The sequence below is a fragment of the Danio rerio genome, chromosome 9, assembly GCF_049306965.1.
Source record: "Danio rerio strain Tuebingen ecotype United States chromosome 9, GRCz12tu, whole genome shotgun sequence".
Taxonomy (NCBI): domain Eukaryota; kingdom Metazoa; phylum Chordata; class Actinopteri; order Cypriniformes; family Danionidae; genus Danio; species Danio rerio.
This window is the reverse complement of record NC_133184.1, coordinates 53,600,600-53,618,386: the sequence shown is the minus strand read 5'-3', so window position 1 is coordinate 53,618,386 and position 17,787 is coordinate 53,600,600. Positions and strand designations below refer to the sequence as shown.

Below are 17,787 nucleotides of genomic sequence, written 5' to 3'. Positions count from 1 at the left end.
AAATAGTGTGTTTCAAGTATATGTCAAACCTGTGGGAAGCACTGAAATGAGCCAATAAAACTATTATGTTTAGAAATGTGTAGAAAGAAATCTTCTTTCTGTTAAAACAGAAATTGGGAGGGGAAATATACAGGAGGGCTTTTAATTCTGACGGTACAAGCCAGAGCTGGAGGATTTATTTTTTAATTATTATTCATATTTTTAACAGTGCATTTTCCAACAATTATGCACTGGTGATAATGCAACAGCGTGTTTCCCTGCTTGACTTGTAAATTTGACATGAATAAATTGTTACAGTTCAGTTGCTTCTCAAAGAGTCACTTAATTCGTAGTGAATTTCACGCATTCTCGAGGAACTGTTGCAAATGTGCATTGCAAAGGAAAAAACTCACACAAGCAAAAATAAATAAATAAATATGGAATTTGCATTTACAAATAGTTTGGCCCAATTTTGTAGCATTTGCAATGCTGGCAATACTTCCAAAGACACAATTTAGTATTTAATCTTGCAAAATGCTTTGAAAAGGCAGTCGATGCAGGTCACTGCAGTATATACAGGTACACCCACCGGCCACTTTATTAGGTACACCTGTCCAACCGCTAGTTAATGCAAAATTCTAATCAGCCAATCACATGGCAGTTTATGGGTGTTTCCCAGCGCTGGGTAAAACATCAGCTGGAATAGTTGGCTGATCATTCCTCTGTGGCGACCCCTGATGAATAAAGGGACTAAGTCAGGGGTGTTGCTAGACCCCATTTACTGGTGCACGCGCCCCAGTAAAAATCACCAGTGTCCTGCTTTTGCGCCGCTCATGCATTGTTAAACCGGCGTAACAATCTTCTATGTGGAAGTGCCGGCATGCAGTAAGTTTTACAAGTCAACAAAATAAAGTTTAAATAATATGATGGTGTTCTTATTTAGTACAAGCATGGCTCCATGTATGAAGCAAAAAAGGAGGGATGATGAGTCAGGGAGGTAAGACTTAATAAACCTAATTCTCGGCCATGAGTCGGGTCTAAGACAACACACAACAGATAACTCTATAAAACATCTTTTTTTGTTTTTTATAGAAATATCTATAGAATTTCATTCTAATAAAATTAATATTCATGCAAAACATTTTTTTAATTACATTAGCAATACTCCAGTTGTGTCAGATTGTTTTTCAGTTACATTTAGGATTAATTTCTGTTTTTTATTTAGATTAATAATTGTATAATTACAATAATACTGTTATTTATTTATAATTATATTTTTTTGTTTTATTAAAGAAATAATGTATATACACACACACACACACACATACACACACACACACACACACACAGTTGAAGTCAGAATTATTCAGAATTAATAGCCCCCCTGAATTGTTAGCCCCTGTTTATTTTTCACCCATTTTTTTTAACTAAGAGAAGTTTTTTAACACATTTCTAATCATAATAGTTTTAATAACTCATCTCTTATAACTGATTTATTTTATCTTTGTCATGATGACAGTAAATAATATTTGACTAGATATTTTTCAAGACACTTCTATACAGCTTAAAGTGACATTTAACAGCTTAACTAGGTTAATTAGGTTAACTATTCAGGTTAGGGTAATTAGGCAAGTTATTGTATAATGATGGTTTGTTCTGTAGACTATCAAAAAAAAAAAAAAAACGTAGCCTAAAGGGACTAATGATTTTGTCCTTAAAATGATGTTTAAAAATTTTAAATCTGCTTTTATTCTAGCCGAAATAAAACAAATAAGACTTTCTCCAGAAGAAATAATAATATCAGACATACTGTGAAAATTTCCTTGCTTTGTTAAACACCATATATATATATATATATATATATATATATATATATATATATATATATATATATATATATATATATATATATATATATATATATATATATATACAGTTATCCAGCTGTGCCCCAGTGGAGCTTTATTTATAGCAACATCCCAGGACTAAGTCAAAGGAAAATGAAATACAGTAATCAGGAACTAGTGGGAAAATGTGCTTAAAATTATCATCACAATACAAAAATCTTGACATTATTGTCTGAACACTACAACTTTTACAACTTCAGTCACACAGTTAACTAAAATTAGACTGCATGTATTTTGGCTGCTGCCTAAGCTGTACATTAAGCTAAAAAAAAGTCCAAGTAGAGCACCATTACATGTGTTTTACCTCTCCGCCTGTCAAATAAAGACAAAAGCTCTTGGCTTGCAGCCTTGAAAGAAATCAAGCTGCTGTAATAATAAAAAAGGCTGCTCCTCCCTTCCCTGTCAAGCCTTATCTTACAAAAGCATCTCAACTTGTTCAAGCTCCTACAAGGGCATGTGTTCAAAAATAGCAAAACAGCAAACCGCAACAACAACCAAATAAAAGACACAGCATTTAATTGCAAAAATTTAAATTGAAAGGAGATGAATGGTATGGACTGAAAAAAAAGTGTGGTGCACTGCGAAAACATATATTTTACTGCTTGTTCAAACTACTAACAGTTGGAGTAAGCACAATTATCCGCCATCCAGTGAATTTTTATTTCTTTTTTTAATATTTCTCAAGTGGTAATTAACAGAGTAAGGAATTTAAGGAATGTCACTTTAAGCTGAATACTTGTATCTTGAAAACAACCCAGGCTCATTCTAAAAACGTATCACTATATACTTTTCTAGGAGAGCACCAAATACGTCCCAGCAAGTACGTGTCTTTGCAATTTTTCGCGAATCCACCAGAGGTCGCTGTATAAACTTTTTCAGTTCTCAAATTTCTGCCACGAGTGCCATTCACACCTGCTGTTCTCCCGTAAATCCACCAGAGGGTGCTGTCAACTAACTGACCGGCACGCTTTTGTTTTTTTACAAGGCACAAGCCATTGAAGTGAATAGGTTTCATAGCGCAGTGCTTTCCGTGTCCAGACTGAAAGCCGCTTTGAACCATCCAGCAGTGACAGCTCAAGAAGATAAACTAATGTGCCTTTTTTCATCTCATGTTTTCAGTTTATCCCTTTACTAAATATTTGTCTCCGTTTTTAACTCATAATCATAAGTGAGATTTAAATACTATTATGACCACTGGTTTGCAAATCTGGTCGACATATTTTTATCTTGTTCCCTGATTGTGGCTCACTTAAGGCTGATTTATACTTCTGCGTCAAACGTCGGCGTATGCTACAGCGCTGACGCCCTTCGCCGTGGCCATCGCCGTCACTGACGTGCACCTCTCAAAAAATGTAACTACACGTCGCAACGACGCGTAGCGTAAGCTCTGTGATTGGTTGGCTTGGTAGCGCTGACGAGTCTGGGCGGGACCGAGAGCCGCGCGAATGGCGCGAGCGATTGTTTACAAGTGTGGAGTACTGTGAAGGAGCTCCAGATGGAAAGTTTTGTTTTGTGTTTACCTCATAGTTAAAGTTGTTGCACGTCCGCCGGTTCCTGCCTCAAAATGAGCGAGTCTGAGCCACTTGTACATCCCGGAAGTGTTCAGGAAAAGCAAAAAAGCAGAGAAGAAACTCGACACAGAGGAACATTTACACCTCACTGCCCACTAGCGTTTCGGAAGTGTTAATGCAGACCGACAGAGACAGCGCACAGAAGTATAAATGCACAGCCACGTGCGTTGCCTGCGCCGTGGGTTACGCCGGTCACTTGACGCAGAAGTATAAACCAGGCTTAAGGTGCTTTTTATACTGGTGCATTTAAAAACATTTAAGTTCTGTTATGGTTGCGCCTGGCATCCATCTATACTACTCTGATATATTTGACCTTTGAAAATGGAGCATTTGAAGACCCCGTTTTAGTTTGTTTTACAGGGTTTTTACACATTTTTACTACTAAAATTCCATGACTTTTCCAAGACTTTTCCAGAACTTTTAGGTACATTTTTATGACGTATTGTTTCATGTAATGTCTACATGTACATGGTAAATATGAAAAACTATGAAGTTCAAATTTATTACAGCATACCATAAACTACGCAACAATCTATTTTGTTTAAATTTGTTTTTATATCTATGTAAAATTATATTCCATTGTAAAATGTTTATCATGCTTACACAGCTGTAACGCCGGGGAGTGACACTCACAACAGAAGGTAGGATCCAATATGCAGGTTTATTCTTTGTCAGGCAAGCAATGGTCAAAACAGGTATGAACAGGTATGTGCGGGCAAATCCAGAGTCGAAGTCAATAAACAGGCAATGGGTCGAAAGGCAGGCAGCTAAAACGGATAACTAGGATAAACAGGGCTAAGAACAAAACACAGGAAGACAAGACCAGGATAACGCGTTGTAATGTCACTAAACAGTAAACAAGACTCGGCAAACTGAAGGGGTGAATGTGTGGCTTAAATAGTGTGTGTTAATCAGTCTCTGTAACAGGTTTCAGCTGGTGATGTAATCAGGAAGATGAGTGACCAGGCGTGCGTGATTGGAAGAAGTGCATGTATGGAAATGTAGTCCTGGGGAATGCGGAAGTGAAGTTTATGATGAAGAGGAAACCAGCGATCTCCAGTGAATGATCGCTGGTTATCGTAACATAGCCCCCCCTCTAAAGAGCGGCTTCCAGACGCTCCAAATACAGTTCAGGCGGGAGGTGGAGCGGAGGCGGAACAGGGGGAGGGATGGAGGGCCAGGACCATGCAGCGGGGGCAGGACTGGAGCATGGAGCTGCGGAGGGCCTGGGGCGTGGAGCTGCGGAGGGCCTGGAGCGTGGAGCTGCGGAGGGCCTGGAGCGTGGAGCTGCGGAGGGCCTGGAGCGTGGAGCTGCGGAGGGCCTGGAGCGTGGAGCTGCGGAGGGCCTGGAGCGTGGAGCTGCGGAGGGCCTGGAGCGTGGAGCTGCGAAGGGCCTAGAGCGTGGAACTGCGGAGGGCCTGGAGCGTGGAACTGCGGAGGGCCTGGAGCGTGGAACTGCGGAGGGCCTGGAGCGTGGAACTGCGGAGGGCCTGGAGCGTGGAACTGCAGTGGCCCTGGATCATGAGGCTGCGACCATTGAGGAAGCTTAGGAGGCGGCGGCCGTTCAGGGAGTTCAGGCGGCGGCGGCCGTTCAGGGAGTTCAGGCGGCGGCGGCCGTTCAGGGAGTTCAGGCGGCGGCGGCCGTTCAGGGAGTTCAGGCGGCGGCGGCCGTTCAGGGAGTTCAGGCGGCGGCGGCCGTTCAGGGAGTTCAGGCGGCGGCGGCCGTTCAGGGAGTTCAGGAGGCGGCGGCCGTTCAGGGAGTTCAGGAGGCGGCGGCCGTTCAGGGAGTTCAGGAGGCGGCGGCCGTTCAGGGAGTTCAGGAGGCGGCGGCCGTTCAGGGAGTTCAGGAGGCGGCGGCCGTTCAGGAAGCTCAGGCGGCGGCGGCCATTCAGGAAGCTCAGGAGGCGGCGGCCATTCAGGAAGCTCAGGCGGCGGCGGCCATTCAGGAAGCTCAGGCGGCGGCGGCCATTCAGGAAGCTCAGGCGGCGGCGGCCATTCAGGAAGCTCAGGCGGCGGCGGCCATTCAGGAAGCTCAGGCGGCGGCGGCCATTCAGCGAGCTCAGGAGGCGGCGGCCATTCAGCGAGCTCAGGAGGCGGCGGCCATTCAGCGAGCTCAGGAGGCGGCGGCCATTCTGGAGGTTCAGGTGGCGGTGGCTCTGGCAGCTCTGGCGGCAGCGGCACTGGCAGTTCTGGAGGATCTGGCAGCTTTGGTAGCTCTGGAGGGTCTGGCAGCACTGGAGGGTCTGGCAGCTCTGGAGGGTCTGGCAGCTCTGGAGGGTCTGGCAGCTCTGGAGGGTCTGGCAGCTCTGGAGGGTCTGGCAGCTCTGGAGGGTCTGGCAGCTCTGGAGGGTCTGGCAGCACTGGAGGGTCTGGCAGCACTGGAGGGTCTGGCAGCACTGGAGGTGGCGGTGGCAGCTCTGGCAGTAACAGCTCTGGTGGTGGCATCAGCTCTGGCAACTCAGGTGGTGGTGGCCATTCTGGGGGCTCAGGTGATGGTATTTCAGGAACTAGAACAGGAACTATGGCAGTAACAGACAAGGAACAGGAAACCATCTTCTGAGCTTGTGCTAGATTAACTCTTACCACATTCTGAGTTGGAGGGCTGGTTGTGACCACTTTGTGAGCTGGAGGACTGGAGTCGGCCATCTTGTGAGCTGGAGGACTGGAGTCGGCCATCTTGTGAGCTGGAGGACTGGAGTCGGCCATCTTGTGAGCTGGAGGACTGGAGTCGGCCATCTTGTGAGCTGGAGGACTGGAGTCGGCCATCTTGTGAGCTGGAGGACTGGAGTCGGCCATCTTGTGAGCTGGAGGACTGGAGTCGGCCATCTTGTGAGCTGGAGGACTGGAGTCGGCCATCTTGTGAGCTGGAGGACTAAAGTTGGCCATCTTGTGAGCTGGGGGACTGGAGTCGGCCATCATGTGGGCTGGAGGACTGGAGTCGGCCATCTTGTGAGCTGGAGGACTGGAGTCGGCCATCTTGTGAGCTGGAGGACTGGAGTCGGCCATCTTGTGAGCTGGAGGACTGGAGTCGGCCATCTTGTGAGCTGGAGCAGCCATCTTGCAAGCTGAAAGACTGGAGGTGGCCATCTTGCAAGCTGGAGGACTAGAGGCGGCCATCTTGTGAGCTGGAGCAGCCATCTTGTAAGCTGGAGGACTAGATGCGGCCATTTTCTGAGCTGGGTGTGTGGTGGTGGAATGAGCAGCAAGCCCCGTTGCCATCGGGTCTTGCTGTCCTTTGCCCCCCCCAAAAAATATTTAGGGGTGTCCTCCACCTCTCCTACAGTGAAGGGGGACCCACTCATTTGAAGTGCAAGATCAATATAACCTTCTAGAGTCCCGTGGGGGTCATGCAAAGGCATTGTGGAATATAGGGGCTCAGAAAGTCCTCCACGAAAGAAAATCATTAGGCATAAGTCATCCAAAGATGTTAAATGGGCTACCTGGATGAAGTCCTCCACGTATTCCTCTATAGACCGGGCTTCCTGACGCAGACACATGATCTTGATACCCGCTGAATCCATTGTGTGGCCGAGTCTTCTGTAACGCCGGGGAGTGACACTCACAACAGAAGGTAGGATCCAATATGCAGGTTTATTCTTTGTCAGGCAAGCAATGGTCAAAACAGGTATGAACAGGTATGTGCGGGCAAATCCAGAGTCGAAGTCAATAAACAGGCAATGGGTCGAAAGGCAGGCAGCTAAAACGGATAACTAGGATAAACAGGGCTAAGAACAAAACACAGGAAGACAAGACCAGGATAACGCGTTGTAATGTCACTAAACAGTAAACAAGACTCGGCAAACTGAAGGGGTGAATGTGTGGCTTAAATAGTGTGTGTTAATCAGTCTCTGTAACAGGTTTCAGCTGGTGATGTAATCAGGAAGATGAGTGACCAGGCGTGCGTGATTGGAAGAAGTGCATGTATGGAAATGTAGTCCTGGGGAATGCGGAAGTGAAGTTTATGATGAAGAGGAAACCAGCGATCTCCAGTGAATGATCGCTGGTTATCGTAACAACAGCACTAACAATGTGAGAGCAAGTTTTTGGCCAGAAAACAAGTCAAGACAACTAACCTATGTTCAAGTTAGGGCCGCTCAATAGTTTCAGCATCAATGTATATATCGATATATATATATATATATATATATATATATATATATATATATATATATATATATATATATATATATATATATATATATATATATTTGTCAATAATAGGACATTTAATAGTATACATAACAGGACATTTACCTTTATAACATCAATACCTTAAGACTGATAAGTTGTAATGTGAAGTGAATCTAACAAAGAAAGTGAGGATCCAAATGCAGGATTTATTATACAGAATGGTCTGGCAAGCAACAGTCAACACAGGAGCAAACAGATGTATATGGGCCATTCATGGTCAAAATAACAGGCGAGTGATCAGCAGACAGGGATAAACAATAAAACAAACAAAACAAAGCAAAGGTACAAAATCACGGAAGATCAAGGAAAATGCGTTGTAATGTTCACAAACAGATAAACAAGACTCAGTGTTCGCAATCAAACAAGATCTAGGGCAGATGTGTAAGTGGTGCATGACTGGATCTTGTAGTTCTTTTGTTGGCAGATTTGTAGTGCTCCAGCGATCTGCATAAGCTAGATCGCTGGTGAATGTGACATAAGTATTTAAGTATATTATAATATTTTATATATATATATATATATATATATATATATATATATATATATATATATATATATATATATATATATATATATACTGTATATATATATATATATATATATATATATATATATATATATATATATAATATTTAAGTGTTTATGGCTCTTTGCATTATTATGCTGCTGTTATATAATCAGTGGCATCATTATATAATCAGTGGCATGAAATTATTTCAAAATGACAGTAATATCCCTTATCGGAACTATTTCTGTGACAATATATCGCACAACCAAAATTCCTTATCGTGACAGGCCTAAGCACAGTATAGGAAAATCTGGGAAACACAGGTGATGATCTAAAGATTTACATTGTTGTTTAGCATGTTGACTCTGCATGGGTCCTTCAATGTATACAAAAGCGTCCTGAAACTCTAAACACTGTCGTACTTACATCTATACAGGATGGAGTTCATAAACACTCCATAAACTCCACTATGAAGTGGTCAGAAAAAACCCACACTGTAAAAAATGCAGGGTTCCACACAATTTACTCATGGTGTCCCAACACAAATTAATAAACAAATTTAAGTATTTTGAACATGAAACAATTAAGTTGTGCTTAAAAAATTTAATTAAAACTGTGTTGATTCAGCTCATTTTATATAGTCAGAATTATTAGCCCCCCTGTATATTTTTTTACCCCAATTTCTATTTAATGGGAAAAAAATTTCAATACATTCCTAAACATATTAGTTTTAATAACTCATTTCTAATAACTGATTTCTTTTATCTCTGCCATGATGACAGCTCCTTATATTTGACTAAATATTTTTCAAGCAACACAGGCTTATTGTGGATACGTTCCCCTGTCTAAATTTCTGGAGATTGCACAATATGTACCCAGAGGTACATCTAGCTTCATCTTATCCGTAAAACGAGAGCTATGGGGCGGTATGATGCCGCCGGCTTCTGTTCCCTTTCACGCTACCAGCTGGCAGGGTATCTTCGTATGGCCTTTCCAATGTTACCAGTTCGCCCAGTCACTCACTATGTATGCCAATGGACTTGGGATGCGAAGCGGAGTTGATTGCGACGACGGGGTTCAAGTTCAGTGTAGAAAAGTTCCAGAAACAAAAAGTTCCAGGTAAAACAAAAGCAAAGATAAATATATAAATAAATAAAAAACAGACTGAAAACGTGATGAAATCATGCAGCCGTGATTGATTTTGAAAACACTATTGGTTGGGTTTAAGGAGTGTTTAAAGTGTATATTGCACTCTCTGGTGAATTTACGTGAGAAGAGGACGCATGAAAGAAATTTGAGATAATCAAAAATCGTACATAGCAACAACTGGTGGATTTGGTGGAAAACAAAAACTACAAGCAGATGTAACTCCTGCTACATAATTTGCTGTTCCCAGAAATGTAGACCTTGGTACGTATCCGCAATGAGCCTGTGTTGGACTTTTCAACACTCACTCACTATCCTTGCGCTAAACACCTGTTTTTACAACAGCGGAATGAACCACCAATTACTGGCATATGCTTTATGTGGCGAATGTCCTTCCAGCTGCAACCCAGCACTGCAAAACACCCATACACTCTCTCGTTCACACACACACGCTCACACATTTCAGTGCATATTTCTTTTAAATCTCATTGGTCTTTGCATTGTACAGTATCTCAAAATGTTGAGTTATACATCAACTTTGCCTTTTGGATTGACAATGTTAAAGCCACAACAAAACCAAAACTGATTCCGGTTTCAGAGTTTTTCAAGTGCATGAAATCACAGCTAACCACAACAATCCAATCAACTCCAAATGAAAAACATCAAATTCAGGCCAGCATTTTTTTTTCTTGTTCAAAAAGCTGTTTCACAACACAAGAGGGAAAAAAGACTGTCGCAACTTCAATTTCTCCCCTCTTAATTTCCCCTCCAACCACTTTACTACATGTAACATCCTTATTTTACCACACAATCTATTCCCGATAGATAAAAAGATGGCTTTAAACACGTTTCTTTTATGTCAGAATGGGTTTGTCAGTCAGGCATTCGACAGCAAGCTGACTTGGTCGGCCAGGTGTATATTGCGTCCTCTGGTGGATTTGCGCGAGAGAAAATTGAGATCATCAAAAAGCGTACACAGAGGCGTCTGGTGGATTTGCAAAAATAAAAACTGCAGACTTCCCTCCGGTTACATATTTCGTTTGGGTATGTCTCCGCAATGAGCCTGGGTTGTACTTTTCAACACTCATTCACTATCCTTGCGCTAAACACCTGTTTTTACAACAGCTGAATGAACCACCAATTACTGGCATATGCTTTATGTGGCGAATGTCCTTCCAGCTGCAACCCAGCACTGCAAAACACCCATACACTCTCTCGTTCACACACACACATTCACACTTTTCAGTGCATATTTCTTTTAAATCTCATTGGTCTTTGCATTGTACAGTATCTCATAATGTTGAGTTATACATCAACTTTCCCTTTTGGAACGACATTGTTAAAGCCACAACAAAACCAAAACTGATTCCTGTTTTAGAGTTTTTCATGTGCATGAAATCACAGCAAACCACAACAATCCAATCAACTCCAAATGAAAAACATCAAATCCAGGCCAGCATTTTTTTTCTTGTTCAAAAAGCTGTTTCACAACACAAGAGGGAAAAAAGACTGTCGCAACTTCAACTTTTCGCCTTTTAATTAACCCTCTAACCACTTTACTACATGTAACATCCTTATTTTACCACACAATCTATTCCCGATAGATAAAAAGATGGCTTTAAACACGTTTCTTTTAGAAATATGTCAGGATGGGTTTGTCAGTCAGGCATTTGACAGCAAGCTGACTTGGTCGGCCAGGTGTATATTGCGTCCTCTAGTGGATTTACCCGAGAAAAGTACGTGCGAGGGAAAATTGTGATCTTCAATAAGCGTACACAGAGGCGTCTGGTGGATTTGCAAAAATAAAAACTGCAGACGTTCCTCCGGTTGCATATTTCGCTGTCCCCAAAAATGTAGACCTGGGTACGTATCCGCAATGAGCCTGGGTTGCATTTTTCAGCGCACTCACTCACTATCCTTGCACTAAACACCCATTTTTGAAAAAGCGGAATGAACCACCAATTACTGGCATATGCTTTATGTGGCGAATGTCCTTCCAGCTGCAACCCAACACTGCAAAACACCCATACACTCTCTTGTTCACACACACACATTCACACTTTTCAGTGCATATTTCTTTTAAATCTCATTGGTCTTTGCATTGTACAGTATCTCATAATGTTGAGTTATACATCAACTTTCCCTTTTGGATCGACATTGTTAAAGCCACAACAAAACCAAAACTGATTCCGGTTTCAGAGTTTTTCATGTGCATGAAATCACAGCAAACCACAACAATCCAATCAACTCCAAATGAAAAACATCAAATCCAGGCCAGCATTTTTTTTCTTGTTCAAAAAGCTGTTTCACAACACAAGAGGGAAAAAAGACTGTCGCAACTTCAATTTCTCGCCTTTTAATTAACCCTCTAACCACTTTACTACTTGTAACATCCTTATTTTACCACACAATCTATTCCCGATAGATAAAAAGATGGCTTTAAACACGTTTCTTTTAGAAATATGTCAGGATGGGTTTGTCAGTCAGGCATTCGACAGCAAGCTGACTTGGTCGACCAGGTGTATATTGCGTCCTCTAGTGGATTTACCCGAGAAAAGTACGTGCGAGGGAAAATTTTGATCTTCAATAAGCGTACACAGAGGCGTCTGGTGGATTTGCAAAAATAAAAACTGCAGACGTTCCTCCGGTTGCATATTTCGCTGTCCCCAAAAATGTAGACCTGGGTACGTATCCGCAATGAGCCTGGGTTGCATTTTTCAGCGCACTCACTCACTATCCTTGCACTAAACACCTGTTTTTACAACAGCGGAATGAACCACCAATTACTGGCATATGCTTTATGTGGCGAATGTCCTTCCAGCTGCAACCCAACACTGCAAAACACCCATACACTCTCTTGTTCACACACACACATTCACACTTTTCAGTGCATATTTCTTTTAAATCTCATTGGTCTTTGCATTGTACAGTATCTCATAATGTTGAGTTATACATCAACTTTCCCTTTTGGATCGACATTGTTAAAGCCACAACAAAACCAAAACTGATTCCTGTTTTAGAGTTTTTCATGTGCATGAAATCACAGCAAACCACAACAATCCAATCAACTCCAAATGAAAAACATCAAATCCAGGCCAGCATTTTTTTTTTTGTTTGTTTAAAAAGCTGTTTCACAACACAAGAGGGAAAAAAGACTGTCGCAACTTCAATTTTCCGCCTTTTAATTAACCCTCTAACCACTTTACTACTTGTAACATCCTTATTTTACCACACAATCTATTCCCGATAGATAAAAAGATGGCTTTAAACACGTTTCTTTTAGAAATATGTCAGGATGGGTTTGTCAGTCAGGCATTCGACAGCAAGCTGACTTGGTCGGCCAGGTGTATATTGCGTCCTCTGGTGGATTTACACGAGAAAAATACGTGCGAGGGAAAATTGTGATCTTCAATAAGCGTACACAGAGGCGTCTGGTGGATTTGCAAAAATAAAAACTGCAGACGTTCCTCCGGTTGCATATTTCGCTGTCCCCAAAAATGTAGACCTGGGTACGTATCCGCAATGAGCCTGGGTTGCATTTTTCAGCGCACTCACTCACTATCCTTGCACTAAACACCCGTTTTTAAAACAGCGGAATGAACCACCAATTACTGGCATATGCTTTATGTGGCGAATGTCCTTCCAGCTGCAACCCAGCACTGCAAAACACCCATACACTCTCTTGTTCACACACACACATTCACACTTTTCAGTGCATATTTCTTTTAAATCTCATTGGTCTTTGCATTGTACAGTATCTCAAAATGTTGAGTTATACATCAACTTTCCCTTTTGGATTGACATTGTTAAAGCCACAACAAAACCAAAACTGATTCCGGTTTCAGAGTTTTTCATGTGCATGAAATCACAGCAAACCACAACAATCCAATCAACTCCAAATGAAAAACATCAAATCCAGGCCAGCATTTTTTTTTTGTTTGTTTAAAAAGCTGTTTCACAACACAAGAGGGTAAAAAGACTGTCGCAACTTCAATTTTTCGCCTTTTAATTAACCCTCTAACCACTTTACTACATGTAACATCCTTATTTTACCACACAATCTATTCCCGATAGATAAAAAGATGGCTTTAAACACGTTTCTTTTAGAAATATGTCAGGATGGGTTTGTCAGTCAGGCATTCGACAGCAAGCTGACTTGGTCGGCCAGGTGTATATTGCGTCCTCTAGTGGATTTACCCGAGAAAAGTACGTGCGAGGGAAAATTGTGATCTTCAATAAGCGTACACAGAGGCGTCTGGTGGATTTGCAAAAATAAAAACTGCAGACGTTCCTCCGGTTGCATAATTCGCTGTCCCCAGAAATGTAGACCTGGGTACGTATCCGCAATGAGCCTGGGTTGCATTTTTCAGCGCACTCACTCACTATCCTTGCACTAAACACCCGTTTTTGAAACAGCGGAATGAACCACCAATTGCTGGCATATGCTTTATGTGGCGAATGTCCTTCCAGCTGCAACCCAGCACTGCAAAACACCCATACACTACACACACACATTCACACTTTTCAGTGCATATTTCTTTTAAATCTCATTGGTCTTTGCATTGTACAGTATCTCATAATGTTGAGTTATACATCAACTTTCCCTTTTGGAACGACATTGTTAAAGCCACAACAAAACCAAAACTGATTCCGGTTTCAGAGTTTTTCCATGTGCATGAAATCACAGCAAACCACAACAATCCAATCAACTCCAAATGAAAAACATCAAATCCAGGCCAGCATTTTTTTTTTCTCGTTCAAAAAGCTGTTTCACAACACAAGAGGGAAAAAAGACTGTGGCAACTTCAATTTCTCGCCTCTTAATTTCCCCTCCAACCACTTTACTACATGTGACATCCACATTTTACCACACAATCTATTCCCGATAGATAAAAAGATGGCTTTAAACACGTTTCTTTTATGTCAGAATGGGTTTGTCAGTCAGGCATTCGACAGCAAGCTGACTTGGTCGGCCAGGTGTATATTGCGTCCTCTGGTGGATTTGCGCGAGAGAAAATTGAGATCATCAAAAAGTGTACACAGAGGCGTCTGGTGGATTTGCAAAAATAAAAACTGCAGACTTCCCTCCGGTTACATATTTCGTTTGGGTATGTCTCCGCAATGAGCCTGGGTTGTACTTTTCAACACTCATTCACTATCCTTGCGCTAAATACCTGTTTTTACAACAGCTGAATGAACCACCAATTACTGGCATATGCTTTATGTGGCGAATGTCCTTCCAGCTGCAACCCAGCACTGCAAAACACCCATACACTACACACACACATTCACACTTTTCAGTGCATATTTCTTTTAAATCTCATTGGTCTTTGCATTGTACAGTATCTCATAATGTTGAGTTATACATCCACTTTCCCTTTTGGAACGACATTGTTAAAGCCACAACAAAACCAAAACTGATTCCGTTTCAGAGTTTTTCCATGTGCATGAAATCACAGCAAACCACAACAATCCAATCAACTCCAAATGAAAAACATCAAATTCAGGCCAGCATTTTTTTTTCTCGTTCAAAAAGCTGTTTCACAACACAAGAGGGAAAAAAGACTGTCACAACTTCAATTTCTCGCCTCTTAATTTCCCCTCCAACCACTTGACTACATGTGACATCCACATTTTACCACACAATCAATTCCCGATGGATAAAAGACGCTTTTAAACACGTCTCTCTCAGAAATATGTCAGATTAAAATAGGTTGACCTCTTGACTCTTATAAGAGTGAAATATAAAGCTTTGCTGGTGACAAGTGCATAAAAGCCTCTTGCCGCAAACGCTTGATACTCAGCAAAATCCTCATCCACATTCACATTAATAAAGCCAACTGATTAGATCAAACAGAAAGCACTGCAGTAATGCTGACACTTTTTGACCAGTGCAGTGCTTTGATTGACAACAACTTGTAGTGGTTAAGACTCATATTTTCCCCTGTCACAAATCAATGCTTTCCTAAAGCTCCGTGATATGTGGATCCTTTAATAGATGAAAGCTGATTAGTATCATATCCACATTCAGGCAGTATAATGGATGTACTCCACCCATAGAGTGTCTCAATATTGATCAGCTGTGATGTCTCTGATAAACACAAGCAACATTTCCTCACGGCTCACTGACTTTGATGTTAATTCTCATGCTTTTTTATGGTTGAAATTAATTAATTGTGCTTGTTTCCTAAAAAAATCGCACATCAAAAGATTAATATGACCAGTCGACAATATCATTTTTAATAGAGGATGCTGAAATGGGCATTGCCACAGGACTACATGTGGAAAAAACAGTGTCGCACTATATTGACTGAAAAAATGCAATCAGCACACTGGGCTGTATTGATGAATTATCAAAATATTCAGCTCATCTAAACACATATACACACGCATAATGCCAACCCAGGCTCATTCTGAAAACGTAGTCCAGCGGACGTTTCTGGAGACCGCGAAATACGTCCCGGGAGGTACGTATGGCTGCATTTCATTTTTTTAAGCGAACGCTACGGGGCGGTGTGACGGCTTTCCCTTTCGCGCTTGCCGACTGACCGCTTACCTCCGTGCGGAGGGCTTTCCCGCTGCAGTCAGTTTGTCCAGTCAGCTCATCGTGGGCGTCGGCGGACTTCAGATGCAGAGAGGAGGAGTTGACAAAGGCGTCCGGGTGTGAGTCCGGGGAAGAGCAGTTCCAGAAATCAGGTAAGACAAAAACAGAATCCAAAAAATAAAGCGAACACAGGTTTAGAGTTCATAACAGGGTGAAACATGGTGAAATCCGAAAACGTGGTTAAAAGAAAAAAAAACAGACGAGGGTTTTCTTTTTCTAGACGGCTTTTCTAAATTGTTGCTCGGGTTTAGGGAAGTGAGTAGGCGGGCGGGTCAATCGTTGGGTTCAGGGAAGGAGTAGGGTGGGTCAGCTGATTGGCCGGTCGCGCAGTCAATCATGCGGTCGGTCAGACAGCGGCCTCTGCTGGGTTGACGCGAGAACAGCGCGGGCACGAACGGCACTCACGAGAGACAATCGAGATACGAAAAAGTGCGCACAGCGGCCTCTCGCGGATTCGCGAAAAACAAAAACTGCACAAATACGTACCTCATGGAACGTATTTCACAGTCTCCAGAAACGTCTGCTGGACTACGTTTTCAGAATTAACCATCAACTATCCTGATCTACACCTCATATTACTACAAAACAAACCTTTAGGACATAAAGAAAGTCTTCATTTGAGCAGATCTGACTTTTATAACAATAATATAACCACAATTTTAAACCACACTCAACTGAGCTAAACTAAAGGGAACTTAAACACTAAAAACTGAACTACCCTGATTTAGTTACTATGACCATTTATGTGAAGCTGCTTTGACACAATCGACATTGTAAAAGCGCTATACAAAAAAAGCTGAATTGAATAACCTATGTCTGCTAAATAACCACCCATTTCAGCCACTGTTAGTCATCTGCTTAATGACAATATAATATTAATTTAACCTTAATTACGTTTTCTTAACTTTGAGTTCATTTCGTTTGACGATTACACAGATTATTAAACAGCTATCAGAATTAACCATCAACTATTCTGCACTACACCTCACACTACAGCAAAACAAACCTTTAGGACATAAAGAAAGTCTTCATTTGAGCAAATCTGACTTTTATAACAGTATTATAACCTATTTCTGCTAAATAACCAACCATATCAGCCACTGTCAGTCGTCCACTTATAGACAATATAATATTAATTTAACCTTAACTACATTTTCTTAACTTTGAGTTCATTTCGTTAGACGATTACACGGGTTATTAAACAGCTATCAGAATTAACCATCAACTATCCTGTTCTATACATCATATTACTGCAAAACAAACATTTAGCACATAAAAAACATGTTCATTCGAGCAAATCAAACGTTTATAACAGTATTATATCCAATTTCTGCTAAATCTCCACCCATTTTAACCACTACCAATCATCCACTTAATGACAATGTATGTAATATTAATTTACCTTAATAAAGTTTCTCTAACTTTTACTTCATTTTAGTTGGTGATTACACAGGTTATTAAACAGTTATCAGAATTAACCATCAACTATTCTGTTGTACACATCATGAAAAACAAACATTTATGACACAAATAATGTGTTCATTTGAGCAAATCTGACTTTTATAACACTATAATAACATGTCTGCTAAAATCACCACCCATTCCACTACCAATCGTCCACTTAATGACAATGTATACACTGTAAAAAGTGCTACACTCACAAAGTTGGTTCTATCTACTTTAAATAATTGCAATCTAGTTAATTTTATTTGTTTTATACCAAAAAAATAAAATTTGCTTCCTCTTTACTTAAAATATATCAGTTTTTATATAACTGTATATTTTAAATAAAACTAATGCAATTTATTTGAGTAGATTTTTTTACGTGGTTATTGTGTAGAATAAATGTTATAAAAGTGAGTTGACACAGACAATTTATTA

General features: G+C 41.3%; 1 protein-coding gene across 2 annotated transcripts in view; it reads right to left on the bottom strand.

Annotated features, from left to right (window-relative positions):
- rbms1b (RNA binding motif, single stranded interacting protein 1b) overlaps positions 1–17,787 on the bottom strand; it is a 447,127-nt gene that overhangs the window by 157,049 nt on the left and 272,291 nt on the right. The gene's annotated exons all lie outside the window — the stretch shown is intronic.